The sequence below is a fragment of the Microcaecilia unicolor genome, chromosome 1, assembly GCF_901765095.1.
Source record: "Microcaecilia unicolor chromosome 1, aMicUni1.1, whole genome shotgun sequence".
NCBI lineage: Eukaryota > Metazoa > Chordata > Amphibia > Gymnophiona > Siphonopidae > Microcaecilia > Microcaecilia unicolor.
The window spans coordinates 382,068,916-382,084,229 of record NC_044031.1 but is presented as its reverse complement, the minus strand read 5'-3'; the positions used below and the strand labels follow the sequence as shown (position 1 = coordinate 382,084,229).

The 15,314-nt window shown below is 50.2% G+C and overlaps 1 protein-coding gene and 1 long non-coding RNA gene across 2 annotated transcripts in view; one reads left to right on the top strand and one right to left on the bottom strand.

The window, feature by feature from the left end:
• Window positions 1-4,051, bottom strand: part of LOC115474683 — a 29,509-nt gene extending 25,458 nt beyond the window's left edge. Inside the window, exons 1-2 of the long non-coding RNA XR_003942888.1 lie at window positions 3,730-4,051; window positions 1,284-1,429 (exon numbers count right to left, since the gene is read on the bottom strand). This is a non-coding gene — a long non-coding RNA (uncharacterized LOC115474683). The remainder of the gene's footprint in view (window positions 1-1,283; window positions 1,430-3,729) is intronic.
• MFNG (MFNG O-fucosylpeptide 3-beta-N-acetylglucosaminyltransferase) overlaps window positions 1-15,314 on the top strand; it is a 67,743-nt gene that overhangs the window by 44,768 nt on the left and 7,661 nt on the right. The gene's annotated exons all lie outside the window — the stretch shown is intronic.

Genomic DNA, 15,314 nt, shown 5'->3' with positions numbered 1-15,314 from the left:
AGTTTAACTTCTTGGGGTTCCTATTCAAGTCTAAAAATTTTTATTTCTAATTTGTGATCCCTTGTTCTGTATTTGGTGAGGGTCTGTTGGTGTGATAGTAATGGCAGGTGGGAAATCGGAGCGGAGGCAGAGAGGAGAGGGAATCAAGGAGGGGGGGCCCCTCCTTTATTTTCTGATCTGGGCTCAAGCAGGTCTAACACCAGTCCTGACCCTTGCTGTATAGCTGGTGAGGATCACCAAGCATCCCCAGCCAGAACTCTCTTCTACCAAGCTCTGCACTTGTCAACAGCATCCTTGAACCATCGACAGCTAAGCATGTGTGGGGTGCTGGCATCAGTAGCTTAGGGTCATTGCTGCTGCCTACAACGCTTGGTAAAAGAGAGGTCTGGCCACCTTCAGAGAAAGTCTTGAGCTGACAGAGCTTGGGGATCCTTATTAGCTAAAGTATATATATTTTGAGATGAGAGTAGGGCGGGGCAGAGAAAATTTTGTACCCACCTACTTTGGGCTCAGGCCCATCCAAAACTGGATGTCTGGCTATGCCACTGGTATAATGTGGGGGATTTGGTGATATGGAGGTCTCAGTTGTCATAAGGGTTGGGGAAGCTGGCATTGCAGTGGGGACATGATCGGATGGTGAAGGATAGGGGAAGCTAGCATCATGGAGGCCAGGCACATCAGGATTTAAATCTGCCCCAACAATAGGCAGTTAGATGTGCCTTGGAGTAGGTGTAAATTCCAAATTCCAGCTTTCCCAATGCAGACATGGATTTCCTATTTTCCGATGCTCCCTTGCCTTCTGGATGAACTCAGCTTCCACATATCTGAATAGCGTTTTCTGAAATGGTGTTTAGACATCTGGGCCTCTCCTGACATTTAAATGCTGCCATTTAGATGCGAGGGTGCTCTACAATAAAGGCCATTAAGGGTGATTCTATACAGGGTGCCACCATTTTCACGCCACTGGTGTGCATACATTTACATAATATTAGCACTTTCATGGCTAACTGTACACATCCGCGAGTAATTACTAGCAGAACTAAGCGTTATTCTGTAAGGGCATGCATAAGTGGTATTGTGTGTAATGCTAGGGGAGCGTACACATGGACGGAGCATGGATGGGACATGGGTATGTCTCACAAGCGTAGCCAGGTTTTGATGTCAGGCCGGTACAACAAGGTTATATTGATCCCGTGATTGTAGCACACATACTGGCTCATACCAAGTAACAACTTTCTGTAAATAAGAAAATCAGGAATCAACCTCATTAAAACTGATTCTACCTTTCTGTAAAAAATAATTCAAGAAAAGCAACCATCTCCTCCAGGCTTGTAATGCTCATTTGTCCTTCAAAGAGCTTGTAATACTCTCATATATCACCATCATCTCTGTCAGCCAATCCATTCTCTGTAAACTGGTATCTGAAGAACTGGGTAGTCAATAGAAATAAAACAAAATAAAACATGGAAAAGAAAATAAGATGATACCTTTTTTATTGGACATAACTTAATACATTTCTTGATTAGCTTTCGAAGGTAGCCCTTCTTCGTCAGATCGGAAATAAGCAAATGTTGGTAGATGACAGTATACAGTATATATAAGTCCCTGAGGCTCCCCTCTCCTCTCCAAGAGAAAGAAGATACAACTCTAAAATCAGCATACTTTCCTAACATCCTATAGAAAATAAACGGGTTGATATTCAAAGCGATTTAACTGGCCAGAAATGGCTGTTTGTCAGTTAAATTGCTTGTTCAGGGCTATCTAGTCATTTTCAGTGGCAACTGGTTAGTGCTGCTGTAAATGTCCAGTTAGCGCCTCTCACAAAACTGGTTATTTTGGGGGTGTTCCGGGGGTGGAGTCAGCACTTGGCTCGTTAAATGCCGATATTCAGCACTTAACCGGTCAAGGTAACCGCATAAAAGTCAGTCCTATCTTTATGTGGTTCACCATATCTAGAGCTGGCTCCTTAAACTTGGAAATTCTATGCCAAAGCCTGCACATGGGCCCAGAATTGAATTTCTGGGCATAATGCCAGCACGATTAGCAAAAAGCTGAGCACCGCAGGCTGAACATTGACCCAAAAATGTTCCCATTTCTCCACATCCCAGCACTTCAGGGAAAGGCTGTGATCATTTGTGTCCTGTCTAGTTTGCATCATGGCAAAAGAACATTGGGCATATGCACTTCTACTCATGTCTAATGATTCCTGCAGCCATTCATTCCAGACTTCAACCTACAACTGCTACAACTGCTGCTTGCCTCCATATATAACATAGTAACATAGTAGATGACGGCAGAAAAAGACCTGCACGGTCCATCCAGTCTGCCCAACAAGATAATTTCACGTGTGCTACTTTTTGTGTATACCTTACCTTGATTTGTATCTGCCATTGTCAGGGCACAGACTGTATAAGTCTGCCCAGCACTAGCCCCGCCTCCCAACCATCAGCCCCGCCTCCCACTACCAGCTCTGCCTCCCAATCTTGGCTAAGCTTCTGGGGATCCATTCCTTCTGCACAGAATTCCTTTATGTTTATCCCACACATGTTTGAATTCCGTTACCGTTTTCATCTCCACCGCCACCCACGGGAGGGCATTCCAAGCGTCAGTCGTTGTCAGACAGAGGGCAGGAAGGAGGTGCGGTCAGAGGCTCTGAGGAAAGGGAGCCAGGCCTGGTCCCTTCCCCAGCTATGCGGAGGGGGCCTGGGGAGAGAGGCCCAGGAAACTCCCAGGCTATGGGGCCTACAAGGCCGAAGGATCTGAAGGCCCGGCGGAGTAGCTCTCAGCCAGTCCCTCCTCCAGCACGAAGGGAGCGTAGTCCCCTGGACCGTAAAGCGCCCAGGGCCAGGGAGGATTGTGGATCTGATGCCTCCTCCATGACCCAGCGGCGTCCAGGTAAGGAGCCTGAAGATCATGGGGGAGGAAGGAGGAAGGTTGAGGCCCTAAAGGTGCAGACCCAGAAGGAGCAAGGACAAGAAGGAATAGAGGTGGGGCAGGAGGCCCAGTTGGGATTTGAGGCAGCCGGCAGTGAAGAAGAGTGGTCAGAAGAAGGGGAGGAGGCCGGTGAGTGGGAGAATATGGACCCAGGACAGTGTGCCAGAGAAACGGTGGAGCGGGTGAGGCACATCAAGTCTCTGGAGAAGGAAATAGAGGAGCTGGGGAAACGGTTGAAAATGACTAAAGCCATGAGTAGGCTGGCCCCAGCAGAGCATGGTCAAAAGTATAAGACTGAAGAAAAGCGCTTAACAAAGTTGCTGAAACAGAAGGAAAAAAGAATTGCTTGTTTAAAAACAGGCTCTGCAAATCCCTTGAGGGAGGTTTATGAGAATCAAGAGAGGATGCAGGCTGGTACATCTAAAACTATGAGCCAGGAGGTTTTTTCCCCAGCACAGGAATCTACCAGTTTAAGCTCAGGAACATTGTTTCACAAAAGGCAGTTGGTAACAGAGATTGTACAAAGTCCAAACAGTCAAAGTACATTGCAAACTATGAAAGCCCTGATGAGCCCAAGGGAAGAGGGAGTACTCAGGTTGGATACGGTTCCAGGAGAAGGGGGAGGGGCGGATTGTTTGGCCTCAGGTATTCCGGTAGAACAGAAAGGAAAAGACACAAAGTTACAACACTTTCATATTATTGAAACGGATGGAGACAGGTTTTCCACCCAGGACACTTTTCAGTACCCACTAGTGGGGAAGAAGAACAGGGTGTGGAAAAAAGTATTGAACTTACCTGTGTGGAGAGATTGCAAGAGAAGCAAAAACCAGCAGGCTTCCAACTGCAGGAGCACTCCAAAGGTGCTCTGATTGAGGCAGCAGTTTCTGGTGATCAATTATCATCAGCTGTGCAGCTTGGCTCAGAGCAGGTCTGCCCGCGAGGTCAGGACGGACAGGAGGAAGAATCAGGAGAGATCTCTGTTCAATCTGCAGCCAAGTTTGCAGGGGACCTGCTAGGGTATGGTGCCCAGGACATAGAGAATCAGCAGGAGAAAGAGGAACTGGAACAGGAGTTGCATGGAATGGAGCAGGACATTGGACCAATTGCTCAGACCAGAGTAAGCTCTGAAAGTGCACTAATTTTTAAAGCTCCTGATGTCCCAGTTGAAGGTCTGGGTTTGAACTGGTTGAGGGGGGGCTGTGTGCGAGGGGAGGGTGGGGGGGCGGGGGGAGGGTCTTGGTCAAGAGAGGGGTATGCTTTCTTGTCGGAAGGTGGGGGAGGGGGATGTGGGGAGCCGGGATTCGGAGGAAGGGAAGAAGGGTAGGGGAGAAGTGAGGGGGGAGGGGCAGGGTGCTCTTTCCTTTGCGGCGGTGGTGAGGGGTGAGGGGGGAGGGGAGATGGGGGGGGCGGCCAGTGTCTGTGGAGGGATCAAGGGGGAAAGGGGGGGAAGGGAGAGGGGCGGGGCAAATCCCCAAACGAAGGAATGTGGTGCAGATTAGATGGGTGGGGGAGGGGGCTATGCCTTCTCGGGAGACGGTTTTGAGGATGGTCATGGGCCTGGGGTTTGTGCCGGAGGACTTCTATGCCTGTATTCACCCAGTTAATTTGCCTGAGTACGATGTTAGTTTTCTAACGCAGAGGGGTATGGAAATCTTTTGGGAGAGGTATGAGGGGGTGAAAGGAAGGGGGGATTGGAGCAATTATGTGGTTATTCCTATTAGTAGACCTGACTTGGTGCAAGTCACTGTATTGGTACGAAACGAGTCCATTTCAGGGGCAGACCTGGCCTACTGGTTACAGCGGCATGCGGATTTGAGAACCCCGTTATCCAAACTCCCGGATCCAAGTAGGGTGTGGGCAGGGGGGTGGGGGGCTTGGGTTAAGCTAAGACAGGAAGGGCAAGTGGTCAAGCACATTCCTTCTGCGGCTTTTATTGGCCGGGACAGGATTCTCTGTTTTTACAAGGGACAGCCACGGCAGTGTTTCCGTTGCGGATCCTTTCGCCATTATAGTATGTCTTGCCCAGTACAACAGTGTGTAAAGTGCGGGAGTAAGGAGCACTATACAGAAAATTGTTCCTCTATCCGTTGCAATTTGTGCGGGGGTCTGGGGCATGCCTTTAGAGACTGCCCGAGGGCGCGTCATAATAGGAGGGATGAGGGCAGGGGGAATATGATTCGGGGAGAGGGGCAGGATCTAGGTCAGGGGTCTGGGGGTTGGGAGGGCTTGGGAGGAAGGGGGAGGAGAGGGAGGTTTGGGGGTACAGGGGAGGGGTGGTTTGCAGGGGGAAGAGGAGGGTTTACGGTTAGAGGAGGGCGGGGGTCTAGAGACTAGAGGGGGACAGGAGGAGGAGGGAAAGGGAGAGTGGGTTCAAGTGTCAAAATTAAAGAAACGGAAGGTTTCAAAGGGAAAGGGTTTGACATTACAGGGGTTGCCTGGGGTGGGGCAGGGGGGTAATCGATTTCAGATTTTGGAAGAAGAGGATGGGGGGGCAGAGATACAGGGGAAGGGGGATGATGGGGAGAAGGGACCTCAGGAAGAGGGAGGAGGGGAGAGGAGTCGGGGAAAGGTCAAGGGGGAAAGGAGTCAAGGTAGGAAGGGAAGGGGTACCCATGACGAGGAGGGGGGGATGGAAGTGGAAGATGTTGAGGTTGGGGAGGAGGAGGGGGTTCCGGTAGGGAAGGGAGGGGGGGTAAGAGGAGGATGGGGCAGGGGGTGGTTAGCCAGGAGCAAGCTCAAGGGGACGGTAATGTAGAGGTAGGAAAGGAGGGGGAGGGGGTGCAGAGGGGAGAGGTTCAAGAGGGGAAGGTTGCAGGGGGGGATTCCGTAGGGTTTAAAAAGAAGAAAGGGAGGAAGAAAGGTATGAGGGAGGGGGGAGGGGAAGGTTGGGATCAGGATACAGGGATACGGGACTGGGCGGCAGAGATAGGGGATAATGGAGAGGAGGATTACATTCTGGGTAGCAGGTTGCCACAGAGAGTAGATAGTATGCAAAGGAAGGAGGAGAGTGAGGAGTTGCATGAGTCCTAATGGGGGGTATGGCAGGGCTTCTTCTGACGTTCGCCACCCTAAATGTGGCGAGTGTGGCTTCCCAGAGAGCTCAGTGTTTGGCCTATGAGTGCTTTTCTCAGGTTAAGGCCGATTGTTTTCTGCTTCAGGAAACGCGTTTGCAGAACCTGGAGCAGCTGAGAAGGGCGCGCAGGGATTGGAGATGGGGACCCTCGGTGTGGGGGCTGGCAGGGGAACGATATGGGGGAGTGGGGATTTTATTTAAGACACATAAGGTGGAAATTCAGCGTGTGATGGAACTCGGGGTGGGGAGGTGTTTAGTGGTAGACGTATTATGGCAGGGTATGGCGTTGCGAATTATTAATCTTTATGGGCCGCAGACTAGGAAGGAGCGCAGTTTGTTATTAGGGAAGATCAGGCCTTACTTGTTTACTGCACGCCAGGTAATTTGGGGGGGAGATTTCAATTTAATTATTAGGAAACAGGATAGTGGGGGTACTAAGGTACAGGTGACATATGATGGGGTGCGCTTGCTCGGGATCATGAAAGAGGGGGGGCTGATAGATGTTCACATAGAACATTTCCCAGATGAGGATGGATTCACGTTTAGCAGGGGGAGATGTAGGAGCCGAATTGATCGGTTTTTGGTTTGTAGAGGGGTATGCCAGCGGGGGCCTCGCCTGCTGGACGTGGATTTTTCCGACCATAAACTGCTTCTTGTGGAAGTAGGGGGGTCGGCGGCTCATAGGATAGGTAGGGGGTTGTGGAGGATGAATTTAAGATGGGTCCAGGATGAGGAGGCTCAAAAGAAATATTTGAATTTTTTTAGAAGACCAGTTATCCTTACGGGGGATCTTTCCCTCCAGAGGAGAATGGTGGGAGGTGGTGAAAAAACGGACGCGTTTCCTTTTCATGGGACAGGCACGGAGGAGGGGAAGGGAAAGGACACGTTTGGGGATGGCCTTGAAGCAAAGGAAGGATTATTTGATTTCCAAGGGAGGGAGGAAAGAGGATATCCAAGAATTACAGTCTCTGTTAGAGAAGACTCAATACGATCGGTATTCCTCTTTAGTTTATGAGAGGGACTTTGGTAAATTGATTAGCCCAGATCCCTTCGTTTGTTGTAGGGAAGAAGAGAGCATAGGGTGGTGGAGGGTTTTAGGGATACTAGGGGGGTGATGCAGGATTCCAAAGAGGGAATATTGAAGGTGGTGGAAGAGCACTTCAGGGGTTTTTTTTCGGATCAGCACTTGGATGGGGGGAGGATGGATCAGTATGTGGAAGGGACTCCGGGGGTGGGGAATTGGGGGTCTCATCTCCAGGCCCTTTCGTGCCCCTGGACACTGCAGGAGGTTGAGGAGGCTATAGGGGCCCTGAGAAAGAGGACATCTCCGGGGCCGGACGGGCTGCCGGCAGAATTCTATCATACGTTTCGCAGGCGCCTGGCTCCGATTTTATTGGATCTCTGGGAAGAGGCACGTCAGAGGGGGTCTCTTCCAAAATCCTTGTTGGAGTCTGCATTGATTTTGTTAAGTAAGGGCAAAGATCCGCAGCTGTTAACTAACTGGAGGCCTATTGCGCTACTAAACTGTGATCGTAAGATCTTTGCGCAGATGCTCTTCAAGCGTATGCGGCAATTCTCGGGGGACTTGTTGGCAGCCTCACAGGCTTGTGGGGTGCCGGGTAGAGGGGTGCTGGAGGCTGCGGCATGGGTGAGGGAAGGTTTAGAGCGGAGTCGGGAGGAGGGGTCAGGGTGGCTGATGGTGGCGCTTGACCAAGAAAAAGCCTTTGACAGGGTCCAATGGGGATTCCTCTGGCGGGTTTTAGAGTATTACGGGTTCCCTAGGGATTGGGTGGCACAATTACGGTTGTTATATTCTCATGCACATGCATTTCCATTGATCAATGGGTGGAAAGGGGGGGAATTTGAGCTGACGGCAGGGGTTCGGCAAGGGTGCCCTTTAAGCCCTTTGCTGTATGCATTTTCTATAGACCCTTTTATTAGGCGTCTGGAGCAGGGTGGGGTGGGAGGATTGAGGGGGGTGGAGGTAAGCACGGGAGAACAGTTGCGGGTGGTGGCATACGCAGACGATATTACTGTGTGGGTGGCAAACAAAGCAGAAGGGGATAAACTTTTGGAGTTCATCCACGATTTCGCAGGGGATACAGGGTCACGGGTGAATATCCACAAATGCAACAGTTTGTGGTTAGGGCCAGTAGGGGAGCAGTTTGAATTAGGAGGGGGTTTCCCGGGGGTGGTGGATAGAATGAGGGTTTTGGGGATTTACTTTGAGATAGGAGATTATGCTAAATTCAACTGGGACCGTTGTCTTCAGGAAGCAAAGGGGCGGGTGGACAGGTGGAAGAGGTGGAAAATGTCCATGGAAGATCGGGTGAAACTCATCAAGACCCATTTGGTGCCCCTCTTTTTGTTCATCAGCTACATTTGTTTGGTACCTGAAAAGTGCTATGCCTCGTTGTATAGCATTTTCTTCCAGCTGCTGTGGGGCAATCGGTTGAATCCAGTCAAACGAAACACCACATATCTATCTAGGAAGGAGGGGGGGGGGTAGGGATGATCAATCCGGTTTTGTTTTTTAGTTCTTTGTTTGTGCACTTTAATCTAGGGAGAGCGGTGGGTCAGGCTCCTCCAGGGTGGGCGAGTAGTGTGCTGGGGTGGTGGGAGAGGGTTTGGGTGGGGTGGAGGAGAGGGGAGAGGGTAGGGGTATTGCGGAAAGGGGCTCCGGAAAGGGTAGGGTACTATAAAACGTTAGTAAAATTAGTTCGGGTCTGGGGGATTCTAGTGGGGGAGATTAGGGATGGGAAGAGAGGAATCTGGGTGGAGAGAGTGCGCTCCCAGATGTTCTCGTCCCCTCTGGTACTTAGGGATGCTCCCGGGGAAGTGCTGAGGCAAGGGCTACGGAATATCAATTCGGAGAGGATTCCGGCTAAATATCGGGACATTGCCTGGCTGTCCCTACACGGCAAATTATATGTCAGAGAGAATCTGAGAGATAGGAAGATCCAGGACAGGAATTGTCCAAGGGGGGAATGTGTGGGGAAGTTAGAAACCATGGACCACTTTTTGAAGGACTGTCCCTTTTCCCGGGGGGTGGGTGACAGGGTTTCTGCTCTCCTCCAGATCCCCACGTTCCGTTCCTATACGTATGCGGACTGGGTGTATGGATATCGATTCAAGAGAGGTCAGCTGGATCCGGGGACGGGGTTCTTGATTTCGCTCATTCTCCGGTTCTGTCTTTGGATGGCTCGTTGCCGGGTATCCCTGCACCAAGAAGATCGATCCATTGAACAGGTCAGTTGGGATGTGGTGCGGGCTGTACAGCAAGTGGCGCAATGGGAAAGAGTGGAGAGGGATTCACAGATGGTGTCCTTGTGGTGGAAGCATGTGAGGTTAAAGGCCTTATGATTATAGTTACTGTGATGTTGTGTTGGTTGTAATTTTAGGGGGGGAATAAGGGGGGGAAAAGGGAGGGGGAGGGGTGTATATATGTATAGGGGCAGAAGGGATTGTTTTGGTGATAGAATGGTTTGTGTTAGGCATGTGAATATTGGTATTTATATGATTTCTGTATTTTTGTTATTCGTTGCTGTAAATAAAGAAATCTCCAAGCATCCACCACTCTCTCCGTGAAAAAAAACTTCCTGACATTTTTCTTGAGTCTGCCCCCCTTCAATCTCATTTCATGTCCTCTGGTTCTACCGCCTTCCCCTCTCCGGAAAAGGTTCGTTTGTGGATTAATACCTTTTAAATATTTGAACGTCTGTATCATATCACCCCTGTTTCTCCTTACCTCCAGGGTATACTTCTAGGAGGGCAGTGGCGTAGCCAGACAGCCAATTTTGGATGGGCCTGAGCCCAAAGTGGGTGGGCACAATATTTTCTCTGCCCTGCCCTACCGCAAAATATAAATACATTAGCTAATAAGGATCCTCAAGCTCTGTCAGCTGAAGACTTTCTCTGAAGGTGGCCAGAACTCCCTTTTACCAAACTTGGCAGGCAGCAGCAACATCCATAAGCCACTGATGCCAGCACCCTATGCGTGCTTAGCTGTCAGTGACTCAAGCATGCTGTCACCGACTGCAGAGCTTGGTAGAAGGAAGTTCTGGCCGTCTTTGGAGGAAGTCCTCAGCTGGGGAGGCTTAGGATCCCTACCAGCTATACAGCAAGGGTCAGAACTGGTGTTAGACATGCTAGGGCCACCTCCCTGATCCCCTCTCCTCCCTGCCCTCCGATTTCCCAACCTGCCATTACTGTCACACCAACAGACCCTCACCAAATACAGAACAAGGGATCACGTATCAGAAATAAAAATATTTAGACAAAAATTGAACTCGGTACCCCAAAAAGTTAAACTTAGCATGTACTTCAACACTGGAGAAATAAAAACAGAAATGCATTTCCTTTCTCCTGAACACGATACAAACACATTTGCTAGATTTCCCAAAGCCAACATATTCCATTTAAAACATTCAAAATACATTGCTTTTTTCTACCTTTGTGGTCTGGATATTGTATTTTTCCATCATGTTGGTTGCAGTTTCTTTTCTGCTTTCCTGTCTGTCGTCTTCTAATTCTCTTTCGAGCGGCTGCTGTCCATTTGTCTTCTTTTACCTTCACTACACCTGCTTCTGACATATTGACTTCTTATTTTTAGCTCTTTCCTCTCTTTTTTCTTCTCTCTGCCTTGCTGTCAACTCAAATTTCACCCTCTCACTGTTCTCCTCCTTTTTAGTTTACAGCTACCTATCAGATTTTCATCTTTTTCTCTCACCCACTAGCTTTTCCATTTCCCCATCTCACTCCTTCCTCAGCCCTTCATTACCTTTCATTACCATATTTCTATCCTCTGTAATCACTATCTTTTTATTTATTTCCTTGCCACCCTCTTCCTCTCCATCCTGGCCTCTCCCACATGGTTCCGCCATCTTCCTTCCCTCCACCCTTCTAGCCCAGCATCTGCTCCCTCTTTCTCCCCACCCCACTCTTGCAGCCTTACATCTCTCTGCCCCTTCTCTCTTCTCTCCTGCCCTCTCCCTCATGTTCCAACATTTCTCCCTCTCTCTTCCCTCACTCCCACTGTCCGGCACCTCTCTATCACCCTTCTGCTCCTGAATCCAACATCTCCTCCTTTCTCCCCTCTCCAGCTCCTGTGTTTCTCTCTCCCTCTCATTCACTGCCAGGTCCAATATATCTCCCTCTCTCCCACTTTCTACCATTTCTCCCTCTCTTGTGCCATGGGTCCAACACTTCTCTTCCCCCTCCCCCCATACAGCATTTTCTCTCTTCCTCCCTTCCACTGCCATGCCCAACATTTCTGCCTCTCCCCCTCCCTTGTGCCCCATCCAACATCTCTTCCTGCCCTCCACCATCATGTCCAATTTTTCACCATCTATCTTCTCCTCCTCATCACCCCTTGCCCAAGTCCAACATTTACCATTTCTCCTTCTCCACTACCCCCCTATGTCCAACATTTCTCCCTCTCTTGTCCCTCTCCCCTCCCAATGCAAGATTTTTTCCTTTCTTACCCCTCTCTACCCTATGTCCCACAATTCTCTCTCTCTCTTGCCCCTCTCCACCTCATGCCCCCCCCCCCCCCCGTGCAGCACCTATCTTAAGGAGACCTCCCCCAACTCTCCATCTCTTCAATGGGGCACAGCACCACCCTTAGCAGGCTGAGGTCCCATTCTGCTTCTGCCTTCCTCTCTCTCACAGTGCTTCTCAGACGCTGCCTACCTACCACCACCACGATCTAGCATCTTCCTCCCGTCTCAGCACTACAGCAGCGGAGCAGCGGTAGCAATTCATGCTGCCTCCTGCTTCATTCTAACCCGGAAGCGTCTCCTCTGCCGCACGCCTGCGTCCTGCCCCAGCAGAAACAGGAAGTTGTAATAATGGGGGTGGGACGCGGCAGAGGAGACGCTTCCGAGTTAGAACGAAGCAGGAGGCAGCATGAATTGCTACCGCTGCTCCGCTGCTGCAGTGCTGAGACGGGAGGAAGATGCTAGATCGTGGTGGTGGTAGGTAGGCAGCGTCTGAGAAGCACTGTGAGAGAGAGGAAGGCAGAAGCAGGATCGGACCTCAGCCTGCTCCCTCCGCTGCCGAAATTGAAGCTCTCCACTGCTGGGTGGGCCTGAACCCCAACTGGGTGGGCCTAGGCCCACCCAGGCCCACCCGTGGCTACGCCCCTGTAGGAGGGCAGTATAAATTCTCGATTCATTGCTTCACCCTCTGAATTCCAAGATTCCCAGCTCCCCTCTGAATTATACAGTTCTCCTTGTTATTAGCAAGGTACTGTAAACATAAATAATGAAGAAACAGTAACTTCAGCTCAATTTGTCTTCAGTCTGTTGTGATGAGAGAAAGCCTTCCTGTTGAACTAGTTGTGAAAACTTTACAGTACTTTCCTACCCCTTCCCCCCCTCCATTTTCTGAACCTACCCTATCCATCTAACGCCACCACCTTCCTCAAAATAGTCACATAATTCAACTTATACAATTGCTTTGTACTGTTTTAAGATTCAATTCCCTAAGTATTTTATGCTCTGTAGGACCATCTGAAAAGGTATTAACTTTCACATTGCCTCTTCTATGCCTAACTCTAATGCTGAGAACTCCTTCATGCATTATTATAAATGTTATTTCAGATCCCTGGGGCACTGTTCTAATTACTTCTCTCCATTGGGAAAACTGACCATCTAATCTAATCTAAAATGGCATTTTAATTCTACCTTATGTGATAAAGTTTGGTTCAAGGCAGAGATCAACACAATTAGTAATACAAACAGTATGGCTATCTGAAAGGCACATAAAACAAAAAAAAAAATGTAATAAACTGTCAAAAATAAAACCTGGATCAATTGATAACCTATAAAACTTCAAAGAGGGCAAATAAAGAATTTCTTCCGGTGCGTACTATAATTAGTTTCTAACTTAAGCTCAACCAAAAGTGAATTCCATAATGGGGGGGAGGGGGAAGAAAAGGGACCTGTTCCAACATGGGTCATAGAGAGCTTAAGGCCCCTTAGCAATGGGGCCTGTGCTGGCGTTGCCATGTGTTTTTGACAGTAGCCCAGCAGCAGTGGTGTACCAAGGGGGGTGGTGGGGGCGGTCTGCCCAGGGTGCATGCCACTGGGGGGGGGGGGGTGCCGCGCGCCTGTTGGCCGAGTCCGCTCGTTCCCTCCCTGCTGGTTACTTTCTGTTCCAGGGCAGAGGGAGCAGCAGGGAGGGAACGAGCGGACTCGCCAACAGGCGAGCGGCACCCCCCCCAGCAGGTAAAAATGCACCTGGGGGGGAGGGTGTAATTTCGCCGGTGGGGGGTGCTGCGCGCCTGTTGGCCGAGTCCACTCGTTCCCTCCCTGCTGTTCCCTCTGTGCGGAACAGGTTACTTCCTGTTCCGGGGCAGAGGGAGCAGCAGGGAGGGAACGAGCGGACTCGGCCAACAGGCGAGCGGCACCCCCCCAGCAGGTAAAAATGCACCCGGGGGGGGGGAAGGGTGTAATTTCACTGGTGTGTGTGTGTGTGTGTGGGAGGGGAGGTAATTTCGCCGGTGGGGGGCCGCATCAGCGACCACACCGGGTGTCAGGCAGCCTAGGAACGCCACTGCCCAGCGGTACTTCCTGTTTAGCTTTGTAAAAAGGGCCCTTAATCCAGTAGCTTAGCAAGGGCGGGGCGGTGGGGGCGGTCCGCCCCGGGTGTCAGCAGAGAGGGGGGTGCTCCACCACTCCCGCTGCTCGCTCCTCTGGCACCCCCCCCCCCCCGCACCAGCCCTTTAAAAAGAAATCTCCGACGCGGTAGCGAAGCGCAGCACCTCGTGTCTGCGACTGCAAGCAAAAGAAGCGGATCATCTCATTGGGCCTTCCCTCACCTGTCCCGCCCTCCTCTGACGCAACTTCCTATTTCCGTAAGGACAGGACAGTGAGGGAAGGCCCGATGAGAGACGATCCACTTCTTTTACATGCAGACACGAGGTGCTGCGCTTCTCTATCGCGTCGGAGATTTCTTTTTAAAGACCGGTTGGCAGGGAGAAGACGAGGCAGGGTGAGGGTGGGAGGGACTCGGATGGCAGAAGGGACTGGGTGGGGGACAGATGGGGTGAGGGTGAGGGGGACTCGGATGGCAGAAGGGACTGAGTAGGGGACAGATGGGGTGAGAGGGACTCAGATGGCAGAAGGGACCGGGTAGGGGACAGATAGGGTGGGGGGACTCGGATGGCAGAAGGGACTGGGTGGGGGACACATGAGGTGAGAGGGACTCGGATGGCAGAAGGGACCGGGTGGGAGACAGATAGGGTGGGGGGAGGATGGCAGAAGGGACTGGGTGGGGGGACAGATGGGAGAAGGGGCATGGAGCTGGAACTGGGGTCTGAAAAGTGGGCAGGAGGGAGAATGGGGTCATGCCTGGGGCAGGGGTAGGTGGGAGAATCAATGGATCTGGAACTAGGGGCAGCTGCAGGTGGGATAATGGGGCTGAAACTGGGAGCCGAAAAGAGAGGGCAGTGAGAGAGGGGGAATAGATCCTGGATGGAAGGGGGAGTGAGAGGGAGGGCAGACCCTGAATGGATGGGAGAGGAAGAGGGAGGGCAAATGGTGGATCGAAGGAGCAGAGAGAAAGAGCAGACAGTGGATAGAAGGGAGTGAAAGAGCAGACAGTGGATGGAAGGGGCAGGGAGAGAGGGCAGACATTGTATGGAGGGGACAGGAGAGAGAGAGCAGACACAGGATGGCAGGGAGAGAGAGAAGACAGATGCTGGATGGAAGGAAGACAGTGAAAAGAAGATGAGGAAAGCAGAAACCAGAGACAACAAACTGTAAATAAAATATATTTTTTTATTTTTTTTGCTTTAGGATAAAGTAGTATTGTAGCTGTGTTAATAAATGCTTATAAATAGAACATGGAAATAAGGTAAGCTTTATTGGACTAATTTTAATACATTTTGACTAATGTTCGGAGAACAAAACCCCCTTCCTCAGGTCAGGATAGGATACTGTAACAGCACTATACAGTATTGATCTGAGGAAGGAGGTTTTGGCCTCTGAAAGCTAAATGTATTAGTCCAATAAAATGATATTATTTTATTTTCTATTTTTGTTTTATTTCTATTTGTTAATTTGTAAAGTGATTGGTATTTGTTAGTTTTTCAAATTTACATCTGCTGTCTTTATATTTCGCTCAGCACTTGGGGACATTTTCTGTTTCTGTGGGGTTGCATTGTATGCTCAGTCTGGCCTCTTGGGGGTTCAGTTTAATGTTTGTCTAAATAGAAAGTTTATGATTACTTATTCTATAGTGGTTTAGGGTGTATCTGTGTTTGTGAAAAAGACATGGCTCTCAGTTGGCATTCACTGTGCAG